Source organism: Triturus cristatus, chromosome 8, assembly GCF_964204655.1.
Source record: "Triturus cristatus chromosome 8, aTriCri1.1, whole genome shotgun sequence".
Lineage (NCBI taxonomy): Eukaryota > Metazoa > Chordata > Amphibia > Caudata > Salamandridae > Triturus > Triturus cristatus.
Genome location: NC_140591.1, coordinates 658997398 through 659017268, shown reverse-complemented (window position 1 = coordinate 659017268; position 19871 = coordinate 658997398).

Sequence of the window (19871 nt, the reverse complement as noted above, 5' to 3'; positions counted from 1 at the left end):
CAGACAAAGAAATGCCCTTGTGAATGGTATGTATCCTCTTCTGGCCGAAGGATTACCTAAGGCTACTCCGGAAATACCAAAAGACTTGCCACCCCCATTGTTTCCGATAAAAGTACATCCCAAAGGGCATCCCAGATCCGCAGAAGATGTTTTTCTTTCCTCTTATTTAGACGACGCAGCTCCCGAGTATGCTAATGCTGCGCCACATAGACCGTCTGCCGAGGGGGTTCAACGCCAAGACCCTCCTCCGTCTGTACCTCTGCAACAGCAAACCCCGACACAAGTTCCGGCAAGCACATCTGCATCCACACCTATGGTTGCTATATCCCGTTCAACGAATCCTTTCACATCCAGCACCCCAGGTGGTGCTACCGGAGGTACATCAAGCATTTTTTCTACGCCACCCAGAACAAATAAACTTTCCTTTCAAGAATTAGCCCACCAACGTACACCCAAACTAGTAACTCCCAACACGCTCAAGGAACTTCTAATAGATTGTAGATATGACCCTGTGCCCGGAAAAGGGGACGAAATGATGCTGGCATCATTACGTATCCGACGAGCTGCAATATACGTAGGGAAGCTACCAGGAATGACTGCACATTTTGAAAATATATATCACTTTGTTCAGTCAGGGCGAGACCCTGAGAGTATTAACAGAGCCATGGAGTACCAAAAAGTGGAAATACAGGGGGAACTGTTACGTTTCCTCATAAACTGTGTGATCAGAAATCAAGATCAGCCAGGGGTAAGTCCGGAAGAAATGCAAATTCTTACCACATGGGGTAAAAATATATCAGAGGGGAGACACGATAAACGATCATGTATAGTAGCTATGAGCCGAAAGATCCGCAAAGAAATAGAACGAATACACGAAGAAAGGTTAGCAGTAGACGAACCTGAACAAACTGAGGACGAGGAAGAATTAGAACTGCCCACAGGACAGTTAGAAACCATGGCCTATGTAGGTAGAGGGAGATCTTGCAATAATACTAGATGCTTTACTGATCCGATATGTCCGATACGTCCAGAAAATAACAGAAAATTCCAAACTCCTATAATAAATATAAGGTCCCCCGAACATTCATTCCAAGCCGCTGACAAATTACTCCGAGAACGAAGGGGTTATCATATACTCGATTCTATGGACGAACAAGAATTAGCCAGGTCAGCCGTACACTGGGTTGATAGTCCTGGAAAATATGGTGATGATACACTAGCGCATACGTTTTTGAACCTCGCCCCAGATGAACAGCGTTTAGCTGGTATCTATATGATTCAACAACTCCTTATATTATATAAAAGCCAACACTCCGATCCTGGCCCCTTACCTGATATATTGACTGAATTACTCACGAATAAATGGAGAGGTTCCGGTACTAAGTTAATTAGAGAAATACTAGAATCTAGAAGGCAGTACATTCTTTTTGTATGTCCTGAACATGTCTCACTGCCCATCAAGGAAAGAACGACGTATTACATGGATAGACAAAATCCCTTACGCGAAGTGCACCCGATAAAGGGTGATGACAATGAGTTTAAACGTGTGTTTGTATACACACCCATATCCAAAATAGAACTATTACAAATGAAGAAAGTGGTACCCAGTCATGACAAAGACCGAGCGGGTTTCCACCGTGAAATTAAAGATATGTTACTCATGGGAGAATATACCTACCCCGACATTATGACAATATTGAAGGTATTAATGCCTGCGGGCATTTACGAAAAACTCAAGGAAAAGGATTGGGAGGTGGGAGACCAGAAGATAGATTGGACAGCATTAGAGAACGAAGACAAAGCTCGAGGTCCAGGTTCAGGGCTCGGGGACAAGACCAAAGCACTACCAGGTCTACTAGTACAGGTACTGCCACGTTTATTAACTACGAAAAAGGAAGACTGGGGTGCAATCTCAGCCTGTAAACAAAAACCAGATGAAAACACTAGTGATTTCTATTCCCGATTTGAGAAATGTTTTGGTATAAATAGTGGAATAAAAGCAAGTAGCGAGTCGTATCCACATCTGTTTGTGACAAAACTGGTTGAAAATGCCTTGCCCCAAGTTAAGAATAGAATATTGAAGTTCGAGAGTACCTGGCAAGGTAACACTCCATCACAAATGTTACAAATGCTACAGTACCATCACAATAGAATTAGAGAGGAACAAGAACATGAACATAGACGCATGAAAGACACGAAAATGAAAATGCTAGTTTCCCAGACAGTTCCAGCTGATGGTCATAAGAAGGGTATAATACAGTCTAGTGTTTCAACAGGTCCTGTAAAAGGGACATGTAACTATTGTAAACAGCCAGGTCATTATGTACACGATTGTCCAGTCTTAAAACATAATATCGCCATAGGTAACACAAAAGAAAGACCACGACCAATTAGACAGGATCAGAACCAACAAGGAGCCCCGCAGCATGCACAGTCCATGCCAGCTCCGCAACAGTCTATGCCAACTCCACCACCGCAGCCTATTGCTGCCACACAAACAACGACCCGACAGATGTATCAGACCGCACAGTATGACTATCCTGATTATCAACGATACTCATGAAACAGCCTAGAGAGGGAAGTTGGCTTACCCCTTATTGAGGTCCCTGTAGATCAAGAAGGACCTTATGTACACAGTGAACTATTAGGCCAAGATAGAAAATTCTTACTTGATACAGGGGCAAGCCGAACAACAATAAAACGTAGTGAAGTTCCAGGGGCACCCCTCTCAGGCACACAGAATATTTCCCTTGGTTTTTCAGGAAAACCTATCATTAACGAAGTAACACAGCCTCTTCCACTTACGATCGGTCCCTTGACACGAACTACAGATTTATTGCTTACTAAATCATGTCCAGAAAACTTGTTAGGCATAAAAACTTTGAAAGCTCTAGGAGCTATAATATGTTGTTCTCCGGAAGGAGTAAGATTGTTTTTACGTGATTTCAAAGGGCACTACGTGTCCCGAGACATGGATCACCGACTGCAGATTTTACCGACACATTTATGGGCACAAGGCCCTACAGATGTTGGTTGCATGAACATTACACCATATCGAGTCACACTAAAAGCAGGAGTGGTACTTCCACGAATGCGACAATACAAGTTACCCCCAGATGCTGTAGTGGCTTTACTGCAAATCATTGACGAGCTTATTACCCAAGGAGTGGTTGTGGAAACTGACTCCAATGTATGTAATTCACCGATAATTCCGATTCTTAAACGAACCGATCCAACAGCCCCACCAGTATATCGATTGGTTATTGACCTGCGCGAATTAAATAAATGCATAGTACCACAATACCCCGTAGTCCCAGACATTTCTTCATTACTGACAGCTATTGATTCCGAAGCAACATTCTTTACTGTAATTGATCTCAAGAATGCCTTCTTCAGCGTCCCAATAGATCCGGAAAGCCAATATTTGTTCGGATTTAGTTTAAATGGACGAAGCTTTAAATTCACACGCGCACCTCAAGGATTTACAGAAAGCCCCAGCATTTATAGCCAAGCACTGAAACGAGAACTCGACAGTATCCACATGCCAGTCAACACTGCCCTGCTTCAATATGTCGATGATCTGCTGATCACCGCTAGAAGCGAACCTGAATGTGAAAAAGCCTCACTGACGGTTTTACAATTTTTGGCCGAAAAGGGGCACAAGGTGTCCCCTTCTAAGCTGCAATTTTGTGTCCAGCGAGTTGTTTACCTTGGTCACTCGCTGTCCAAGGAGGGAAGGCAGCTTACACCAGATCGCATCCAGCTAATTGCTAATATGCCAATACCCAAGACACAAAAGGAGGTGCGGGCTTTCATAGGCCTCACTTCATATTGTAGGCAGTGGATCCCTCAGTATGCATTTCTAGCAAAACCACTCATTCAATTGACAACACAGGAGGCAGCCACATCGACTGTTCTCCCTTGGACTCAGGAACATACACAAGCTTTTGAAAGCCTAAAGAAAGCCTTATGCCAAGCACCTGTTTTAGCAACACCATGTTACAATAAACAGTTTACACTCTTTGTTACAGAACGCGAAGGTACTGCCTTGTCAGTACTCACACAGGAACAAGCAGGATCACACAAACCATGTGCTTATTTTTCTAGTACATTAGATCCCGTAGCTCAGGCTTTGCCTGCGTGCCTGAAATCAGTGGCAGCAACAACTTTAGCAATCAGACAAAGCGATGCCATAGTATTAGGACATCCATTGACAGTACAAGTACCACATGGAGTAGAGGTTCTCTTGAACCGCACACAAACACAACACTTGACTATAGCGCGACTCACTGGTTACGAATTAACATTGTTTCAGCCACATATAGAAATCAGACGTTGTAGTACATTGAATCCTGCCACACTGTTACCAATAAACGGAACAGACCCACTAGCACATGATTGTATTGAAGTTATCACTATCACGACGAAACCCAGACAAGATTTGACAGACGTCCCATTGTCAGACCCAGACCTGACGTTGTATGTAGATGGTTCATGTATGAGAACAGGTACAGGAGAGCTAGTGGCCGCTTACGCAGTCACAACAGACGAAATAAAGAAATGGACTGAATTAGGAGGGATCCAAACGGATCAAGGATGGATGACGAAGGAAAAATCTGTGTGGTTCCTTCCTGATTCAATGGTCCAAGTCGTTATTAACACTGTACATAGTCCAGCGCATCTAGGAGAAAAGGCTATGCTAGACAGCATTCAACACATTTGGTTCAACAAACATTTACGAGCAGCAGCTAAACAAAAAGTTCGTACCTGTATGATCTGTTGTCAGTTTAACCCAGGTAAAAGCATTCCCGTAGAACAGGGTGGATTTCAGCCTCCTGATCACCCCTTTGAAGTCCTCCAGATGGATTATATCCAGATGGAACGATGTCGAGGATTCAAATATGTTCTCGTAGTTGTCTGTGCTCTTTCCCGTTGGACAGAGGCATACCCGGTTTCAGATTACACTGCCCCGACTACTGCCAAACAGTTGGTTCGAGAATTCTTCCCACGATACGGTTTACCACGTGTTGTCTACTCAGATAACGGCCAGCCGTTCTCATCCGAACTAATGAAACACGTTTCACTTTTGTTAGGCTATCAGTGGAAATTTCACTGTGTCCGACACCCCGAGGCAGCAGGTCTCGTGGAACGACATAACCAGACCCTGAAAATTAGATTGTCCAAAATTTGTAGAGAGAAAGGTGTCGACTGGGTAGTAGCCTTACCCGTTGCACTCTTTTACATGAGAATGGTAGCACACTCTCGAACAGGGCTATCCCCGTATGAGGTGATCTTTGGCAGACCACCAAATATGTGGGGGACGCCTATACCACGCAAAATAACTGATATTGACTGTAATATGCTGACAGATTACTTGGCTTCCTTGATGTCTGCACTACAATCTTGTCGTTCACAGGTAGCTGCAGCTTTTCCCGACAACACCGAGGTGAAACCCCATGACGTAATTCCAGGAGATTTGGTCTTAGTGAGGAACTTTGACCGGAAGTCTCAGCTGGATCCTAGGTGGAGATCGCCCCAACTCGTATTGTTAACGACGAGGACAGCCGTGAAGATCGAAGGTCGAAAAGGCTGGATACATTCAAGTCATATCAAGAAATTTCATGGACTACCGTCAGACGTAAACGACACACCTTGCGTGTCTTCACCGATTGACTCAAAACTCCCTTTGGTTGAACTGAATAGCCATGAACAATACAAACTAAAACTTAGGTCTAACAAGTCAGGCAATTTGATTGTTTAAGTCCTCTCCAAGGTGAATCGGTCGAATTTGTCTCTGACATGTACCCCTTAGACCTGTATAGAGAAAGAAACAGAAGGATAAAGTTGAAACGACATGCGTACTGTAAATCACTGCGTAGTCATTGCACAGTGACGTTATTAATTTTGTTTTTCTTAAGTCTTTTAATAATTACTGCAAGTATATTGTTCCACACATATTATCCTATTTCTAGACATGTTTATAATGTTACTGCTGAACATTCTTTTAGTGAATTACCTCCGCATGAGTTGTCCTACAGATTTGCGCTGCGCAATAACACGTTTATTAGTATGTTACATCATTCCCATCAGGTTAGCAATGCTACAAATTGTTGGATATGTGGTCGACTCCCTCCCTATCAGAACTATAAAGGAATTCTACCTCTCTTTCCATACCCGTTCACACACAATGGATCCTGTGGAGCATGGTTTAGTTTAATTAATTCCCTAGATTCGAATTCTGCAGTTTATCAAGACAACTGGGTATGGGGAAATCTGAACTTAGTTTTGCTCAAAGTCTGTTACCCTAACAAGGAGGGACTTCCCAAAAGAACAGGAACTGATCTAGAAAATGAAGTGTATGGATTAGGTAATTTTACGCTTAATCTCATGATCCTGAATGTCGAATCCGAAGCTACTCCAATTTTACCCGCCATGTCAGTGTTTCCGGCTAAAGGTGAATTATGTGTAAGAAAGAATGGTTCCATACATATGGGCCATAGTAAATGCACTACTGTAATAGAATTTAGTGATCAAGGCAAGTCTACATTTAGAGCTTCCCGCCATTCCTACTTCATATGTGGTCAGACGGCATATATACGTTTGCCTCTAGATTGGGATGGTACCTGCTACATCGGATTCCTTTTGCCACCTGTTTTTCTAGCTCCTCCTGATTATCATAGAAATACTCATTTAGTACACAATAGAGAAAGGAGAGATCTCCCAATCGTCGATTACACCGAAACAGCATGGGAAAAATACACAGATTTCAATAAAGGTCTCTTTCCCTATATAGGTACAGTTACCAATAGTAAGCTGATACGTAGATTAACTAGAACCCTTGAAGCAGTAGTGAACGAAACCATTTCCGCCTTAGGCAATTTAACAGAAGAGCAGTCTGCTATGCGGATTGTTGTGCTTCAAAATCGTCTTGTCCTTGACGTCATCCTGGCCGATAGGGGCGGAGCTTGTAGGGTCATCGGATCAAGCTGTTGCATTTTCATACCAGAAAATTCGCCATCTGTATATAAAGCCATAACTCGCCTTCATAAGATTGTAAGCCAGATACACCAGAATCCAGGCACCTGGACTTGGTCCGGTTGGTTTTGGAGTGTATTATCTACCTTTGGATGGAAGGTCCTATCCTTCCTCGGTATTGGCTTTCTCATACTATTCAGTTGCTGTCTATGCCTACAATGTGGACCAGCGATCTGTGGTCTGTGTGCCACATCGTGTATTCCATCACCAAGATTTCATTCATCCCAGAAGAAGAAAGAAGAACAAATGATGCTATATGAACAGATCGATGGATTGATGAAGATTGATATCTCTTAACGGGCAAGTAGGGGACAAGGAGGGAATGTGGAAATATGGATTTTTATGATCAGTTATGTCCCCTATCTTGGACCCCAACGGTTTCATGTATAAATCACAAGTACATGTATGTTCCCTCCAGTTCCAGTTATGAAGACGCAAACACATGTGCGTCCACCGTCAACATGTCCTCTTTCAGATCCGCCATGAATGGGCCGGATATTCCATTCCTAAGTATGAAAGGCCACCGGCTTTATATGGTTCACTTATGCCATTTTACAGTCCAGGCGAGTAGGCCCTGATTCTGCCATCAAGCTTTTCTTGCCTTCTGCCTCTGAGAGCTCCAGTCTGAGCCTGCATCTGTGACCATGAACTTTGTATCATTCTCTGCGCGGCTAACGGTGCCTGACATCAGCCTGTTGCCTGCCAAAAACTGTATTTCACCTTCGAAATTATCTGCTCCGCTCCCTATCCAATGCATTCCTGTCTAGTAGTTTAAGTAAACATTCTTCCAGCTACCGAGCAAAAGGCCCGGCTTCTCTGTCTTTATGCAAGTAATTCATAGCCCTGTTACTATGGAAGATTTCTGCCCCCGCATCTAGTGTAGACACTTAGACGCTTGTACACGCACTAATAGTCAGTATAGTCAGTATAGAATAAGATTCTACTCTAAGAGACTTCTCTTTTGGATAACACAGTTCTTTAAACATAGGATGTTAGATATGATTTGGGATTAGGTTGACTTGACCCTCCAGACTTCTGTCGCCACATGTAGAGCTAAATGTCAAGTCCCCTTCACCCCCTAGTTACACGTCAATCACACGTCATGCCGCTGCGCGCGCATTTCTGCCAAGTATTTCTGCTGACATTGCGAAATTCTTTCATGGAACCACCCTATTATGACATCATACCTGATGACGTTCTCTAGTTACACCCAGTTACACCCACTTTTGCTACCCATGTATGTTTTATCTTTACTATCAATTGTTACGCCTCCTGCATTTGCTTCACTGTAATGCCTATTGTATAAAAATGATTACTTGTCAATAAAGTAGCGTCTTCACTTCCTGAACCTTCGTGGTGATGGAATATGGAGCTCCTCAATTTAAATTGATTCTGGAATAAAGCCCGTTCCGAACCTCTAATACCACGGATTCTGCCTCTTATTTTACTGAGCTATTATTATAGATTTTCCGCATCAAATTAAGTTCCGGTAATTACATTATTTACCACAACAGTTCTGAGTTGTTTTTATCCAGCTAGTCCCCTCTTCTCTCCCTCTATCCTTCTCTCTCTCTCTCTCTCTCTCTCGCTCTCACTCTTTCGCCTTCACTATTCCGCTCTACCCAGCCCCTCTTTTATGAATCAAAAAATAGACAGTGTTTCAGAGTTATAGAGAGAAAAAGAGATTCGAGGCAGAAATAAGTTATGGTTGTATGAGAGAAATCAGTTTGACAGTTATAGTTAAAACATCAATTAATGTTAAGGGGAAGAACTTTCCGGAACCAGATATGTGGGTAGTATATGGAATGCTCCCACATCAAAGGTTGGCACCAGGTATAAATATTTGAACTTCTGAGGCACTCATCAGAACACTCAGGGACCTGTGTGAATTACAGAAAAAGTGCTGCACAGCCACTAGAGGACTGCCCTGCTGCAACCAGAGGACTGCCCTGGTTCTTGAGGACTGCCATGCTATCGGAGAAGGAAAACTGGACCCGCTCCCTTCTTCCCACGATAAACCTAGTGACTCCAAGAGTCAGTTGTCTGACTTTGTGTCTGAGCCACAGTGTTCAATAGGCTCTACGGGTGGCCTCTGATGTAGTGAGTTCCTAATTCCCAAGAGGTGCCTCCCCAGGTCCCAGACCCTTTACTGGCATCAGTAGAGCTACTTTTTTGAAGAAAGGTGAAATCCTGAAGTTTTTGGCTCTTTGTGCCTGAAAGCGGGACATTTCGTGTTCGAGACTCTGCTGCCCATGAAACCACCAGTGCAGAGCTCCGGCAAACCTGACTTTTCAAGCTGCAGCATCTGTCAGCAATGACCAGTAACAAAAGAGCTGCACGACCGACTCCTGACTGGCTCTTCGCTCTACATCTGCGATAGCGCGCACCATCCAAACTGTTATTCACTCTACAGCAACGACCATCTGCGACACCCTCCCTACTCTTTGCAGCCTCCTTCACCCCGAACAGAACTCTTTGCACCATTCTTTGAGGAGGCAACTTTTCCAGTGGGACTAACCTGGTCCCTGAATCAGACCTGTGATCCATTGACATCAGCATAAACTTGTAGCTTACTCTAGCACGACTGGATAACCACAAATGCTGCTAGTGCTTTAAGGCTCTCTTCCCATGTAAAACTTTACAATTGAAGATCTCCAATTCTTCTCATTGGATTGTTGTTCTTCAGGTCTTATTTTATTTTTACAATGTACTCAATGTTTTCAAAATGGTTTAGGATTTTTCTTGTGTTGTGTTTTCACTTTATTACTGTTTGTGCACTGCATACATACTTTACACGTTGGCTTTAAGTTAACTCTGACTGCCTCTGTGTCAAGCTACCAGAGGTTTAAGCACAGGTTAAGTAAGTGACTGTTCTGCTTCAACCTGACAAGGATTGTTGTTGTTGCCAGAGTGGGGCTTGAACCCCCATCAGCCAAATACCTGATTTCTTGCACTAGTAAAGTTATTTCCAATAAATTGTGAGAGTTTTCAGTGAAACCCGCTGCCTCCAATTTCAAGTGGTTGTAGTGGAAGCACATTTTCAAAGGAAAAACCTTTTCATAGTGGAAAAGAAAAAAGAAAAATGTAAACATGCAGATGCCAGTTTCCACTTAAATTACTCATTCAGATGAAAAATCTTCAAAAGCCAATGTTGCCAAGTAAGACATATCAGGAACTGTACAAATTAGTTGATCTCCAGAGCTTCTCATGGGAAAGATGACAAATCCCTAAAATGTTGAAAGTGTGTTCCGACTGTTGATGAAAACCTACAAGAGTATACTTTTTGGATTTTTATGCAGATTTTTTGTGAATTGAGTGCTTCAGTCGATATTCAATAATTCGAAATCTATGTTGCATTTTGCATGAAAAATTGCCAACAACTATTATTTTGAATAGTCAACTCCTGATCACACTTTTTTCCACTCCTTTACTCTGCTTTCCCACATTTACATAATCGAAAATACCAGATTGAGAGGACTATTTGAATAATTTCATCATTCATTATTTTTTGCACTCCTGTGTAGTGCTTTGGTGAGCAAAAACACAATTATAAATTCCACACCCTGATTGACAGAATATGAATCGGGATTTTTAAAATTTTACAGTCATAAAGGTGTTTTATGATGGTGTAAAATCTGCCATGATAGTATGTATCCAATCATTCTAAATTTAGGGTTAGTCTGAGGACATTGAGCTTTTAATTTTTTGTCTCCATGCAGAAGTAGGTGAGTTCCTCATTCTCAAACATTTTTGGGAGTTCACATACCTCTTTTTGGCAATTTCACAGCCAGCCGCGGTCGGTAGTAGGAGTAACTGCAGGGCGGTGACGTGGGGAGGGGGAGGGGCAGGGTGGGGTTAGTAAACTATGGATTACGGAGGTTTACAGGTAAGTTAACATATCAATTAATAAAACGAATTTCGTTGCGTGCACTGCATCCCCAAATGCGATGCTGTGCACACAACAAAATTTGTTTCATTAATTTATATGTTAACTTACCTGTAAACCTCCTGAATCCATAGTTTACTACCCCCCACCCTGCCCCTCCCCCGCCCCACGTCACCGCCCTGCAGTTACTCCTACTACCGACCGCGGCTGTTCACAGCATTATAGTAGAGGCAAGCTCACTCGTGTGGCAGATAAAGATGTTTTGAAAGCTTGAAAATGAGAAGTAAACAAACCTGCATCGTGTGGGGTGAAGGAAAATGGGTGTCCTTCCTGGTAAATATTTTCACAATTGAGATAAACGGACGTTAATTGTGGAAAGGTATACGAGTGCATTACTACCAATGCAACTTTTGCACATAGTATATATCCAGGAGCACTCCAACATTCCTTTCTTCTCTTGGAGATTTATGATGTTATAACTTTCCTTGAATACAATTGAGACACTTTGTGAAATCTTCTCAAACTTAGCTGTAAACTTGGAAGTATACTTCTTATTTGTGAATTTTATCCTGAGGAAGTTAACCAATACTATTCTATAATGTGAAGCATGTTGTCCAATTTAAAAATGTAAATATGAATATTAGTAAGAAGAGTGTCACATTCAGTTAATAGAAACTAGGCTCAATGTCGGTCAACAGAGCACAAGTAAGTGAGAAGGGTACTAATCGAGGGGCATATTTACAAGCCCCTATCACCACCATAGGAGCTTCACCTTATTTACTTAACGTGGCTTAACGCTGCCTTGTAAATAAGGCACCCTTTCACGCTGTACTCAGCATGAAAGGGGAGGGCAATGGGTGTTGCAGTGGGCGTTCCACTGCAACACCCATTGATTTTGACGCTGCTCTCTATATACAAGGGTGAAGTAAATAGGAAGCAGTGCCAGAATTAAGATCAAGGAAAACCTGGTCTTACCCTGGTGCAACGAGGGGAAGTGCTTTATTTCTCCTTGTTTTTGCTATTTCTTTGTGTGCTGCGTTGTGCAGCACACATAGAAACAGCAAATTTCCATTGATTGTGTATGTGCAGGAAGGTGACCCTTTCAAACAAATGTGTTATGAAACTTCTATGCGTGCTGCATGAAGCAGCACACAAAGAAGTTGTAAAATGCCATGAATTATTGTTTATGTGCAGGAAGGAAGTCCTTGCTGCACATAAACAATCATTTCCCCCAACGCAGACACCCTTGCACTATGGTGCAAGGGGGCCTGCGTTGGCACTAGGCAGCTGAACTCAGTGCCAGTGGTAGGGGTAATGCAGAGGTGCACTGTATTCTTGTGAATACGGGGCATCCCTGCTTTTTCAGTATGGAGAAGCGTGGTGTTAGCAATGTTTGCTTACTGCCACACTTCTCTATTCCGTTATGAATATGCCCCTAAGTGTCATGCCTCATTTAGCCCTTGTATGAACATTGAAACAAAGCCATGTAAGGCATGACTTATGGATAATATATTTTGGCATGACAATCTGAAATATGTTAGCGATTAATACAATGAAAAAGATAATACATATTTGTGACATATTTGGGGAAAAATCAAAGTTTGGTTTCCAACTATTTAACAAATTGTATTTTAATTGCTATGCCATCCTCACCTGTAAAAAGATGTATATCTTAGTGAAGCTCATTTTGCCTTACAAGGAAGAAATGTTGACATTCAAGTGATAACTACTATGATTTTTGCATAGATACATTTCCAGGGACATATTTACCAACATTTCACATGTTACGTGAAAAGGACAGAGCACAACACCACCCTATTAGCAAACATATGGCACAGTTCCGCTCTCTTTTAGTGCTGGTGAACTTGTGACTGCACAGTTCCAATGCAGGCGCCCTTGCGTCAGGATTGGACTGGCCTATAGGAGAATCAAGCAGTGCCTGCATGCTCAGTGTGGGGCAGTTTCTTGGATGCATGTGAGCCTGTTTTATGGCCAGGTGGGCCTGTTTTTACTGTTGATTTCATTGATATTAACTCAAGCACTTCCCGAAGCAAGCTTAAATCCATGTAGTCTTCCATACATTGTAAAACATGTATTCAGAATTTCTTTACAAGTTGAAAACTGCTACAATTTCCAAATGTTGGACACGTTTTAGTTATCTAATTCACTAATGGTAACTGCTTTGATGTTTGTAACTGGGCCTATTTTCATCCACAGTCCGAAGTCATGTTGCAATGTTGCCTTTGTTGTGGTCATGATAGTTTTTGCACAGGAAGTGATTCCGACCTGCACAAAAACTTTGTGGCTATGTTTTCATTGTATGTGCACTGCAGAATATAACTAATATGCAGGGAATAAATCATTAGAAGAAATAAATCTTCTACTTTTTATTCTACCCTCAGGTAGGCACACAGTTGTATGCAACTCCATGTTTGCAAGTCATTTTAAATATTTGTTTGCATCAAAATAAATGGATGAATGCATGGGAGCACCCATGCACCACCTATGTAATGCCTACCTGGCGTAAGGTAATAAAAGGCAGTACGCTGACTTATAGTAATATTTTTTATTACAAAGCCATGCAAATTCACACAAATTGGGATTTGTGGGGGTTTGTAAATCCCAAAATGGATTTTGCATCAGGGCTGTGCCACAAAACTGATGAAACCCTGATCCTGAAACTTCGTTAATCTGGGCCTCATTGCTTGTAAATTTATTTTATGCATATGTCCTGAGAATTATGAATTGATTCGTCCCCCTTGAACTAATTGCAGGCAAGCATGCTCAAGGGGTAACTTGATCACTGGCGAGACACAGGGACTGATTCACACAGGTAAACGTACACTTTAGTGTACATTTACGATTTGCACTAAACAAAGGAACTGTATGACTAGTATCTTTGCAACTGTGGCGTCCTCGCACTCGTGGCAGAGTATACCCACATAAAAAGATAGGCAGTTGTAAAAATATACCTGTAAAATTCCTTTGTGGATTGCAAAAAATCGTAAACTTACACTGAAGTGTAAAATTACTTTTATGTATCAGGCCCAGGGTATTACCAAATGATGTAAGATGTAGTTTGTGTTTCTAATGTTCATGAAGCTTACATACGTTTTGTAGAAGTTAAACAAAATAAATAAAGGTCATGGGGCATATTATCAAGCCAGGCGATACAATTATCACCGCTTTAGCGGCAGAAAACTGCCGCTAAAACGGCGATAATGGGCTTGATAATATGCTCTATGGAATTCCAATTGAAGCCCATGTTAGACTTCCTTCACATTTAACATGGGCTTCAATTGGAATTCCATAGAGCATATTATCAAGCCCATTATCGCCGTTTTAGCGGCAGTTTTCTGCCGCTAAAGCGGCGATAATTTTATCGCCTGGCTTGATAATATGCCCCCATGTTTCTAGGCAGTATTGTGTTTAACCTCCTCTGCTTGGTACCCTCGAGTTAGTCTTGTCTCCTTCCCAGTGCCAATACTACCTGCAATATGAGTTGAATCAGATTCATGAGGCCCTATTTCCCGGATAAGAACATGAATCGCCTGTGTTCCAATAAGCATACATGCACAGCAAAGAGGCGTTCACTCACATGCCATTCAACGTGCTTCTGTACAGGGTAAGGATGTGTGCCAGTCTGACACATTTGACATTAGAAATCCAGCTGCTTTAGCATAATCCTCGTGAAGGCATATGGTGATGCAAATGGCATTTCAAATTGCTTGAAGGGGCGGCATAGATGGATTTATCTGTCAAAGTTGATATCTTGAACTTTTCGGAAAAACACAGGGAAGGGAGACAAGCGCTGGAAATACGCGAGCATTTCTAGGAAAGCTTTTCTCACTTCTGTTTTGAAAAATGATTGAGTTCAAAGATAAATTCCCCGCGAAGGCTCACTTATTCTATAAAACCTTTCCCACAACGTCCCTGTTTTTCAAGGGGTCACAAACGTGTTAGCTTCTGCTCTTTTCTCTCCACCGCAAGTCAAAAAGCACACACCACGTGATAGTGAGTGACGTGCTGGCATAACTAAAGACATAGGGGCAGATTTATAATAACTGGCGCATCCCTGCATATCAGCAGGGATGCGCCAGTTATTTTGCGCCCCAGCTCCGCCATCATGAATGCGCCGCATTTATAATGCGGCGCACCATGGGGCAAAAACGGCACAGATGCGTCACGCATCTGTGCCATAAAAGTGGCGCATTGCTGGAGTTGCGTCGCAAGCGCGACGCAGCTCCAGCAATGCTCTGGGGGGCCCTATCTGCACAATGCTGCGTCAATCCTTACGCCTGCTTCAAGCATGCGCAGGGTTTTGACGCAGCATGGGCTCAAAAGTGACTGAGTGAAATCTTGTAGATTTCACTCAGCCACTTTTAGGAGGCGTTCCTGCGCCGGAACGCCCCCACCTGCCCTGGAACGCCTACATGTGGCGCAGGGCTTTACAACGTGACGCATCTCCCAGATGCGTCACGTTGTAAATACCCCGCACCATGGCGCAGGATTTGCGCCACTGCTGCGTCACAAAAGTGACGCAACGGCGGCGCAAAAGTGGCGCAAGTGCAACATAAATCTGCCCCATAATGCTCAGCAGTGAAATCATTGCCAAACGTGCCTTACAAATGCAGAGAATGCTTGATTTTGCGAATTACGAACATTTGTGTCTCTAAATGGAGGTAATACATGCCTGTGGAATCACAAAAATACGATTTACAATTTTCCAAGCACTTTTCTGAAATTCAAGTCTGCCACTAGCATAATATGTGTAATTGCATGTTGTTCAATCAGAAATGAATGAATGAACAGATGATTAAATGAAGAAATGATTGATTCATTTATAAAGGGTACAGAAACTCCGAAGAGTTTTCCGGTGCTAGACCAGCAAACAGTAATCAGCATTGCAAATAGGTTGGCCCTAAGCACTTTTGTAAATAAAAGATCAAGAGATCTCGGCCATAGGGACAAAAGGAGCTAATTCCCTACTCGCTTGCTAAAACAGTGAAGAAGCACCCTCCCTGTCTAAGCCAGCAAAGCCTTGAAACGTTTACTGGTAAGGTGTAGTGTCTTTGTACTATAAGCGCTAGGACCCTTGCAGCCCTGGGCAGACTCTAAATTTGAGTTACGTAATCTGCTGGGAGGTGTTAAGGTGTGGTTATAAAAGTTATGACGCACTGCGTGCAGTGTGTGATCGTATGTTGGGGAATAAAGACATCTGTTACAGAGCTCCATGTGTTGGGTGTTCATTTCCATGCTCCAGGGATGGAGGAGATGCTGCAACTGGCGACGAATAAGCAGGGCCGGACTAAAACCAGACCTGGCAAAGTGCTCGGCCGCCCGCGCAGGAGGATTGGGGGTGCGGCTGAGCTGTTTGCCAGGGCCTGTTTCGGCAGATTTTTTGTTACAGGGTACGATATTACAGCTATGCTGCAAAAATGGCCCTGTAACAAATACAGCCTCCCAGGAACCCAAAACTGGCCCCCACCCTGGCGGCCCACCAGGGTAATGCCCGGTGCCCATGGCTAGTCCGGCCCTGCGAATAAGGGAGATGTGCCCCAAAGAAACATTGCTGCTCTCCCAGTGAGTTTGCAATGATGCAGCAAACTGCTTGTCTGTGCCATGTTTGAAACATCCTTTACCCCACAGTCTTTACAATGACCAGCCTTTACGAAGCAGTCACTACCCCATCTGTGACGCCACCACCCGTTACTTTACCATGAAAGTCATTACAACAACTTGCTGTAGGGGGTGTGTTGTTGGACTGGTGTTGGATTTTTAAGTCCAACCTTCCCTACTGTTGAGTTGACTGGAGATGGAATAGTAATTTATACTATTCCAAAGTCCAGAGCCCCCTAAAGTAAGGTGTTGTAATGACACGTGCTAAAGTAAACTCTCAATGGCAGCAGAAAGAAGCACAAAATATACTGTGGCCTCATTCCTGAAGCCTCCACCACCGGGTGACACAGCGAAGATACACAACATTGGTTAACGGTGAACCACAAGGATAGAACTGCTCAATGATTTCATAAATGTGCTAGAAGAAGATAAGGAAATCATTAAATATCTGAAAAACCTTGGTGGGGAAATGAAAGACTTGCTGAAGAAAGTGATATAAACTGATGCAACATGGTACCAAAAGATAAAAGATGGTTTGGAAGCCAAGTTCAGTCCGATGTTGAATGTCGACTGTGAAAGGTACATTTTCAACCAAGCACAACAATAGGTAGGTGAAAAGATGGATGAGTTTGTTGAGAGACTTGAAGCACTTATCAAACACTGTAAGTTTTGTGTCTTCAATGATGAAGAAGCCTTGCGCTCAGCAGCGGTCCGTGGAGGGAGTTCCGTGGGGCCGAAAGGCGGATCGGGGGAGGGGCAGGGTACTAAACACCGGAATATGGATAATTGGAGGTAAGTAAACAATTAAATAAATAAAACGAATTTCGTAGCGTGCGCTGTACCGCATTTTGTGATGCAGGGCGCGCTACGAAATTCGTTTTATTTATTTAATTGTTTACTTACCTCCAATTATCCATGTTCCGGTGTTTAGTGCCCCCCACCCTGCCCCTCCCCCGCCCTGCCTTTCCGCCCCACGGAACTCCCTCCACGGACCGCTGCTGCTTGTGCTTCAGATTCATCGATGATTATCTTTCAGAAAACTCATGCTGAAAGAGACACTCAGTCTAGAGAAGATGCTAATGGCTGCAAGAGCGGACAAACGAGCAAATCGACAAGCTGGACAGGGTACTGGTCAAAGAGAAACGGAAGCGGAAAATGGACACTCTGTTTGCTGCCAACTCATTTAAGGTTGTAACGTGCAAAGGACACATGGTGAAAGCGCATTGTCCAAGAAAGTCCATGTTGGACTTGGCCCTTTTTGCAGGGTCATCCCTGAACTTTTTGCCTTCCTCCCATATTTTTTTCTGACCTGTTTTTGGCTGTTTTACTAGTGCTGACCAGTGCTAAAGTACATATGCTCTCCCTATTGTAAATTATTGTACGAATTAGTGATTCCATGATTGGTTGGTTTGGTTTACTTGTCAGACCCTAGTACAGTGCACCAGGAGTGCCCAGGGCTTGTAATCCAAATACTGCTGGTGGGCTTGCAGCACTGGTTGTGCCACCCACAGAAGCAGCCTGTAAACATGTGTCTAAGGTCTGCCATTGCAGAGCCTGCGTGCAGTCTGGTACTGTCATGCTGACTGGGCAAGTGCACCCACTTGCCAGTCCCTAAACCTTCCCTTTTCTTCATATCAGACACCCCTATGGTAGGCCCAAGGGCAGGGTGCATTGTAAGGATAAGGTAGGACATGCCCTGGTGTGTGTGACATGTTCTAATAGTGAATTACAGCCATTTTCGTTTTTCACTATTGCAAGGCTACCTGTTCTCCATAGGCCAGAATGGGCAGTTTGGTTATTACATTTTATAATCCTAACTGACTCAGAGAACGTGGTAGAAATTCGAATTTAGTATGCCTGAACTCAGGAAGATAAAATACATCTTTTAGTAAAGTTTGTTTTAACATTCTGTGTTTGAAAATGCCACTATTAGAAAGTAGGCATTTTCTTGTCTAACCATTCAAACCTGCCTCTGCTAGGCTGTGTGTATTCCTTTGTCTGGAGTTTGAGTGACAGGGCTGGGGAATTCCAGGAGACAGGGTGAGGTGTCCCAGCGGTGAATAGAGAGGTCTGCATCCAGATGGGTGGGAGGAGTTGCACCTGGAATCTGAATAGGGCAGTGCCTACCTTCCACAATGCTGGCTCCACCTCCTGGGGAGCAGCTGATGTCTCTGCCCTGCACAGTGAATGAAGAGAAGGAATCCTGTCAACAAAGTGCTCCAGTGCTCTACTTGCCTTCCACAAGGCTGGCTCCACCTCCTGTGGTGCGTCTAATGTTTCTGCCCTGCACTAAGAAAAGGAAAGGAGAAGTCTGGTAAACAGAGTGCTCAGGAACTGGTTTGGACTGGGCAAAGCCCCCTCTGCCTTCAGAGGACAAAGGATTTCTGGGTATAAATATTGGGACCCTGATCCCAAGAAATTAGATCACTTTGGGAAAACAAGAAGAACCTCTGCTGAGGGAGGAACCAGAAGAAGCTGAGGAGGAAACTATCCCTGAAACTAGGGGATTGGCCTGCAGTGGTTGCCTTACTGCCAAAGAGAGGAGAATGGAACTTTGTGTGTACTTTTGCTCAACTTGTGAAGGATCTCCAAGGGTTTGGAAAAGAGCTTGCCTCCTGCTGAAGTCTCAGGAACAACAGACTTCACCCCCCAGCTCCCCAGAGTTCTTTGGAAGTGCTTGCTGCTGTTGTTGGGTCTTCTGAGGGACTGCGTGTCGCAAGGAGCTGGAAGCGCGACTCAAGAAGGAGAAGCGTGCCGCCGTCGGAGCTGTTGTCGTCGCATCTCGTAAAGTTTGTCGCCGCCGCAGCCTCGCATCAAGCGGAAGTGTCTCGCATCATCCCGGAAGTGTCTCGCAACGCCGAAGAAGCGTGTCGCCATCGTAGCTGACGCATTGCACCGCATCAAGAGAAGAGTCTCGCATCGAGGAAGAAGCGTGTCGCCATCGCAGCCATCGTAGTTGTCGCATTGCATCAAGAAAAGCGCCTCGCACCCACGGAGAAGCATGCTGCTGTTGGAGCTGCTGTCGTCGCATCGCGTATAGGGGTGTCGCCGCTGCAACATCGCATCGAGCGGAAGCGTCTCGCAAACGTCGGAGAAGAGTGCCGCTGCCAAGGCCACTATCGACCCATTCGCGTAAAGGGTGTCGCCGCTGAAGCTGATGCGTCGAGTCTTCTCGCAACATCGGAGAAGCGTGTCGCATCTGGAAGATCTTCACGTCTTTATTTCCTTGCCCCAAAAACTTCATCGCATCAACATTGTTGCAACACTTTCGTTACCCTGCGTGTCGCATCTAAAAGGTACATTGACTTAAGGTGTCGCATTTAAGAACTTA